The following is a 7,611-nucleotide window of genomic DNA, read 5'->3' on the forward strand; positions in this document are numbered from 1 at the left end:
ATGTACGAAGGGCTATATAAATAAATTTTGATTTGATTTGATTTGATTTAAGACCAAATTAGGACTGAAATAAAGTCTAAGTGTCTCTGTGACTCCTCATGCATCAGACAAGGTAACTAATTATTTGACCCCCCCGCCCCAAACAACCTCCTGTCTGGAAAGAAGGCTGCATTTGTTTCAGTTGGTAATGTTGCTGAGTATACCTCTGCTCTCAACCAACTTCCTCCTGGTGTGATTGTCAGTGTAAAAGTGATTCTGGGCATCACTTCATAATGAGAGAAACAGGAGCACAGCTCTCTGGGGTGACTCTCCTGCTTAAATCAACACAATGAGTGTAATGGGGTGAAGCACACACACCCACAACACACACACTTGACAAGCTGGGAACCCCTGCTGCATAGTAAGAGGAATCCATTCATCGATATGCACCGTGGAACCCGCTGTGCATCCATCCCTCCCTCACACACTCACACACACACACACACACTCACACACACACACACACACACACACACACACACACAACATTACTCTGACAATTCTCTCCCGTTGATGACTATAAATATGCATAATTTGTCCATTATGTTTTAAAAGGGAGACCCAGTCCCTTCACACCCTCTTCAAGCCAGTCTACTAAACACAGGTCTTCAACATCTACATCTAGAACAGACAGGCTGCATCAGGCCTGGACAGGATGATGAGGTCATGACTTAAATAAAAACATCTTGATCTGCTCCTCTCTCCCCTGCTGTCTTTCAGACCATTAATTAATAACATCTTGATCTGCACCTCTCTGCCCTGCTGTCTGTCAGACCATAAATTGTGTGCTTCAGAACTAATGGGCGCTCCACTAACCGGGGGCATCTATTCATTCATCTTTCTGATTTTAATTGTTAAGTAGCCTACGACACATGTTCAGAAGTCCAAACTGCACTGGCCTGACCTCTAAATCAGAATGATTGTGCACTGTGTATGAATTAATGAAGTGTTAACACATTACATTTCGACCATTATCGGGGACGCGCGCAATTCCCAAAGGAAAGAAACAAGTTCCTCACATCACTGACTGATTGTCTAGAGCACTTTGCTGAGTATGAATCATTGATCAGACAGGTGGAATCGCCTAGAATTCTCTGACCGCTCTCATAGTGGCCCGTCACATCACTGACGGAACACAGACAATGTTGATCAAAAGTAGAACACAAATGGAAGAGGTGTCAAACGGTAAAAGTATACCCCCCCCCAACAATTATACTCACTTAACCTCGCGGATGAATAGGAGGAGCGATGTTGGGCGGCATCCCGGTCGCTCTGTGTCTCTGCAAGCTCTTCAAATGAATTCACTTGGGACAACAAGCGCCTTGGATTTCATTCTCAGCAAAAAGATCCACCCCCTCACTCACTCACAACCTTCCCTGACTCGTCCGTGATATTATTAAACGCGAAAGCAGCATGACACTGTGCAAAACAGTCGGTTTAATTGTTGCTTTTTTTCTTGCGTCCGTTTTTCCGTTTCTGCTACAGAAGGGACAGCTTATGTTTCTATTTCAGAGGATGCTTCTCGCCACTACCAGAGGGGCTCGTCTCTCGGTTTCCCGTCCTGCTCCATCTGTGCTCGAGGTTTCTCGGTTACGTTGGACCATGTGATGGAGGCAGGCGTCCTACCCATTCGCTCCAACGGCCTCCTCCACTTAGCGCCCACCAACGGACAGCCTAAGAAATAACAAGAAGAGATCTAAATAAATTATATTGAGGATATGGGGACACGTATTTCTTGATGAATATACTCACCATAATAGCCTCTATTTAGTCTAGAATATTATAATTGTAAAACATTGGGGTAATAGCCATAAGAGAGGCACTACTGCCTGGGCTACATAATACATACAAGTGCATGATGTGAAACATTTATAAGCGTAGGTCTATATAAGGAAACCATTCACATTGCTTGTAGCCCTCAGCAAGTTACTGGTAGTTTCCCTTTCCCTTTATACTGGGCCTTTATGGGGGATGTGCAGTGAGAGAAAGAGAGAGAAAGATAGATAGAGAGAGCGGTAGAGATAGAGATGAAGGGACAGAGAGGAAGAGAGCGAGCTTGTGCCTATCTCTGTTAAACCAGATATCTAACATAAGAGAGAAGGGACAGAGTATTGCATGCTGTCCTATATGGAAAACAAATAATTCATCTGAAGGCTCAGTTCAGTCATTGTGTAACTCTGTGTTGTTGTTTGTGTCACACTGCTTTGCTTTATCTTGGCCAGGTTGCAGTTGTAAATGAGAACTTGTTCTCAACTGGCCTTCCTGGTTAAATAAAGGTGAATAAAATAAAATAAATAAATTGAAGCATGCATCAACAAGGACAAACATGCACACAATATAGCTCAATATAACTGTTGATTGGCAAAACAGTGATGTAGAGGACAGTTGGAAAAACCCTGGTGCATGAAGACTGTTAACACATGGGTGAAATATATGCTGCTCTTGAAGCTTGTATGGCCTCACAGTCACATGATGAATTGGTTGTCAGTGATCCGTGCATGCATGTATGAGTATGTGTGTGTGTTTAGGTAAATGTGCCTGTGTGTGTGTGTGTGTGTGTGTGTGTGTGTGTGTGTGTGTGTGTGTGTGTGTGTGTGTGTGTGTGTGTGTGTGTGTGTGTGTGTGTGTGTGTGCGTGCGAGCGAGCGAGAGAGAGCGAGAGCGTGCGGACGAAAGAAAGAAAGAAAGAGGAAGAGAGACTCTTAAGGAGAGAAAAGCCTCATCCCATTCTGCTTTTCAGAGCTCTTTGTGTTGTTTTTGGCTGTGAACCAGACTCTTGGGTTTCTGCTACAATGCAGGTCTCCTCAGAGCACCATGGTCCTGACTGGCCTGTCACTTTTTGTTAGTGTCTGTGGAGATGTGGGAGCGACAGTCCCCCAGGGCCTATAGGGCCAGACTGGACACACAACAGCCAGTCACACAAGTATACTGTGGCTACTAGAAGGTGTCAACCGATAGAGCTGTGACCCCGGTTCTCTGATATTGTGAGTGAGACATCTCACAGCGGAATTCACCAGAATCTCAAAGTAGCTTGAAGGAGACAGACAGGTCGAGTGGTGAATGAGGGAGGCCCTCCCATCATACTAAAAAAGATTGACTTACCTGCCCTCTGATCATTCTCATGCCAAACTTCCTCACACTCTGTGGTGTTAGAGAACTGGGGTTACACAAGTTACATTCAGTTGTCTTTCACTTATTTGTTTAGACATCTCACAGTGGGATATGTCCAACTCCCATAATGCAAATGCTCTCTGAAGCCAAGCAGTCTCAAATCAACCCTCAGAAGCCCTGACACTGAGAACAGTACCGTAAACCCCAAGCCATTTCAAATACTTCTAGTAAGTTGAAGTATGCCAATGAAAAGTCATTATAACTTCAAATGTTTGTGGTACTGACTCAAAACTAAATGAGATGTCACCAACTCTATTGTTTTAAGTTATGCTAACAATTTAATTGTTTTTCATATCTGTATTTTTGCATGTACATTGAGTGATTGATTGATTGATTAATTTTATGCTACACAAAGATAAACAACGTACATTTTTCTAAACAAATCAAATAATTGAGTTCGATTTTTTGCACCCATTATTGAAGTGGTTGTTCCAGTTTAAATGGCTTAGGTCGTCTCCTCACACTGTTACTAACCCTGGCAATCACTATGAATGCAGGTTGCAGGTGAACGAAAATGTCAACTCTTTGATATCCTAACTCTGGCTGGATTCCAATAAGAATTACACATCATTTTGCAAGAAAGATCTCCAATATCCAGAGCTTGCCTTGCCATGGACGGGCTACCAAGATGAGGCTGGAGTGGAGAGTATGAGGCTGAGGGAAGGAAAAGCGTAAAGCAACACCCTCGGCCAGGGAGTCAACCTTCAGTGGTGCTTCTCCTGCTAGCATGAAGAACAACGGACAGTACGTGTTTGCTTGCAATGACCGTATCTCTCCCAGTTCTGTTCCATCACCTGGGGAGTCTCCTGTCCCCTTGATGGGGATTCCCTCTGAACGATATGTCAGCTCCTACATTCAATACGCCCCGGGTCAGTAGGTTTTCTCTGCTCCACAGAATAATCCTGACAGATAATCGGTGTAAGAGCAGGAAGCGAGTGCTGGTCGGTTGATGTACGCCACTAGAGCCGTTTATTGCATCTCTCTCGTGAACTGCGCCCCAGCCTGTGAGTGGCCCATCTTTCCTTGGTCCCTAGAGCCAGAAATAAAGACCGAGGGGATCTTCCAGTGATGGAGACCCGATTGAAAGCGGCAATTTGGCAATTATCTGGCAATTAAGATGATGCCGTTTACACAGACGTTGTGCAAAAAATCCAGTGCTGTGTCACGACTTCTGCCGAAGTCGATGCCTCTCCTTGTTCGGGCGGTGCTCGGCGGTCGACCTCACCGGTCTTCTAGCCATCATTGATCCATTTTTCATTTTACTTTGGTTTTGTCTTGTCTTCCTTACACACCTGGTTCCAATCCCATCGATTTCCTGTTGTGTATTTAACCCTCTGTTTCCCCTCATGTCCTTGTCAGAGATGGTTTGTTTTCATGCTTGTGTTATTTGTATTGGTGCGAGACGGGTCCTCGTACCCACTTTGCTCTTATTTATGTAAGATGGTTTTGGAGTTGTGTTTTGTTAAGTTATTAAACAACTCCATTCTTACCAAGTTCGATTCTCCTGCGCCCGACTTCCCTGCCACCTATACACACGCCGTGACATGCTGGAAGTCTCTCATCCTCAGTAGGCTGAGAGGTACTGAGATGGTGGACGCCATCAACCCCCGCACTCGGAGGCACGTCTTGAAATTGACCGAGCGTGCCCTGTGGAACAGGGAGAGGCACAGTCTTCCCAAAAGGGTTGCTTGATTAGAGAGAGAAAATCCAGCATTACACCTCTAGGTATTCTATTTTCCGTGTTGGGCACCAAACAGCTCTTTTTCTGATTGAGATTGAAGCTCGGAGAGGTGGGTTACAAGGGAAGTTGTGTCTCCTACCGCTTGCTACTGGGATGGAGAGCAAAGCAGGTAATTGTCTATGTGGGCAGAGACTCTCAGCTCGTTGTTTCTCAGTGGTGTTAGAGCTGCCACTACACACTTGCTGGAAGTTCGGGCAGCTGAAGCCCAAATGAGACAGCGAGGTATTCATAGGCTGTGCCTTGAAAAGCAAACCTCAGAAACCTCCTGTGTGCCGGCAGGATGTTTATGTGAAAATAAGCATCCTGCAGGTTGATTGAGGTGAACCAGTGGCCTTGACGAAGAGAGCGAGACAGCCTGTTGAATGTAAACTTTGTGAACGTGAGGACCAATAGGGCCAGAACGGAGCGAACCTCTCCCCCTTTTTTGGGGAACCAGGAAATACCGGGAGTAGAAGCCGAGGTGCCTCTGCCGCTGGTATCACCCTGATAACCCCTTTGCGTATCAAGTTGCCAGTTGCTACTGATTCCAAAGTTCAGTTTAAAACGGGTGATTTTAGAGCGATCTTCAGTCTGTACCCCTTCGATACTGTGAATGCTCGCCTGTTCCCTACTCTGCTGGCGAGTCGATAGAGTCGCAGGTTGATAGACTCTTGCTCACTAGAGGCACCATAGCGCCGTCTGGTGGTGATGGAGTGAGTCTCCTTTTAATTGTATTTTTACTCTCAGTCCTTGGCATGGGGCTTTTTTATTGAAAAGGGCAGCGTTGCAACACTGGAACATGGGGACATTGCTTCATGGTGACTGACAATTAGTCTTCCTGCCCGTCCGGCTGCTTGAACTAGAACTGGGGGGAGAGCCATGACCCTCGGCGGTAGAGTGGATTCCCTCTGTTTTCCATAAGAGCGAACACATGAAAGTGGGTTGCTGCACAAAGGGAAGGTTTTTTGGAGAACAGATGTGCCTCTCCCCGACAGTTGTGGGGGGGGGGGTTGTGTTCTACCCAAGGGAGGCAGACCAGAACACGTGGTGAACTGCTGACTGCCCCTCCCTGCCGCAGTGGGCGTGCCCCTAGGTCAGTCACCCCTTCTTCCTTGCAGGGGAATCAAACGGGCATGACCTAGATCTAGATGACCTATGATGACCATGACCTATATCTAGATGACCTATGATGACCATGACCTAGATCTAGATGACCTATGATGACCATGACCTAGATCTAGATGACCTAGATCCTGCTGCATCGAAGGACCGTTTCCTCCACTGTCAGCCCTTGTTAGGGCACTGTGATTTCGATGCCCGCAGTGTCGCTGGGGGCTTCAAGTGGAAAGCCCTGGTGCCAGTGAATTGCCCTCTCCCTGCCATGACAAGACTTTGATGTTGAGATGGTTGGCCAGTAACAGCTCGACCACTGGTGGCTTGTCGAGGCCCTCCGTGTCCTTGGAATTCGTGTTGACAAAAAGTCTGGTTTTGACCTTGCCAGTCAAAGGTTTATCCCAATTGCGTCTGGCTTCCGCCACGCAAGCTGGAACAGCTGGGAGGAGTTGCAGACATTAATGATCGAATATCTGTGATCTGCCAATGATGCCCCGCTAAGGGCTGAAGAGGGCCAAGGGGCACTTCCTTGTCATCTTCCTTCTCCGCTGCCTGGATGAGGTCGTTCAAACCATTGCATCGTCCTCGTTGCATCGTCCCCTTCCCTTTCCCCCTTCTCCGGGGCCAAGCCCTGGAAAAGTGAGTGAAGGTCCTCGGGTAGCCATCCATGATGTTAGCCCATGAGTTAAGAATGGGAGACAAACCACTTTGGGATGCTCTGTGCACTCTCTAGTGGAGGGTGTTAGCAGCAAAAAACAACACAATGGATGCATGACCAGGGGCCGGTCAGTCTAGTCAAGCCTGTACAGGGTTGAACTAAACGGGAGCACAAACTAGTAATTCTAACCTTCCAGGTAGTAAAAGTAGCCAGTAGGATAGCTAGCCTTGCAGCAAACTAGCCAGGTTAGCTAAGCCGCGCAGCAAAGATAGGCAAGTCTCTGCAGCTAGCTACAACAGGAGATGAATCAAGAAAAGTGTGAAGCAAATTCTTACCCTAAGCGAAACATTTTCCCTTCGGTAAAGTCACCCAACACAGACAAGAGCTGATAACCCTGCACACAGCGTCGTAACCTCAACAGCACACCTGTGATATGAACAGGTAAACAGGAAAACAGATGAAGTTGCTGAGGAGAGCTGAGTAGAACTCTTCTGTGAGGAAGAGAATGAGAACGATCAGAGGGCAGGTGAATGGTTCTTTGGTATGAGGGGAGGAGCTTCATCATTCACCACTCGACAGATGAGTATGATTGGTCCTTCGAGCTACTTAGAGATCCTGATAAATCCCAGAGTGAGATGTTGAAAGGAATAATAGGAAGAGAGGCTCTATTCGTTGTCTTAAAGCCAGATTGGCTGATAGGATGGTGTAGAGCCCACACCCACACACAGATGAACCGTTATTGGTCTTTTATAATCAGATGTGGGCCAAAAGTTCCATCCCACCTGAATAGGCTGAAATTCCAGGCATTTCTTTCAAACAGCTCTTACTCAAAAAGAGCATTATTCTCATTTTCACAATTTCAGTGTTATTTTGACCTCATGGTGTGGAAGTATCATGAAAAAAACAACAGG

General features: G+C 46.4%; 1 protein-coding gene across 1 annotated transcript in view; it reads right to left on the bottom strand.

The window, feature by feature from the left end:
* Positions 1–1,695, bottom strand: part of LOC116357824 (uncharacterized) — a 143,065-nt gene extending 141,370 nt beyond the window's left edge. Inside the window, exon 1 of the mRNA XM_031807213.1 lies at positions 1,260–1,695. The gene's annotated coding sequence lies outside the window, so the exon portion shown is untranslated. The remainder of the gene's footprint in view (positions 1–1,259) is intronic.
* Between the last annotated feature and the right edge of the window lie 5,916 nt (positions 1,696–7,611).

The sequence above is a fragment of the Oncorhynchus kisutch genome, linkage group LG27, assembly GCF_002021735.2.
Source record: "Oncorhynchus kisutch isolate 150728-3 linkage group LG27, Okis_V2, whole genome shotgun sequence".
Classification (NCBI taxonomy): Eukaryota; Metazoa; Chordata; class Actinopteri; order Salmoniformes; family Salmonidae; genus Oncorhynchus; species Oncorhynchus kisutch.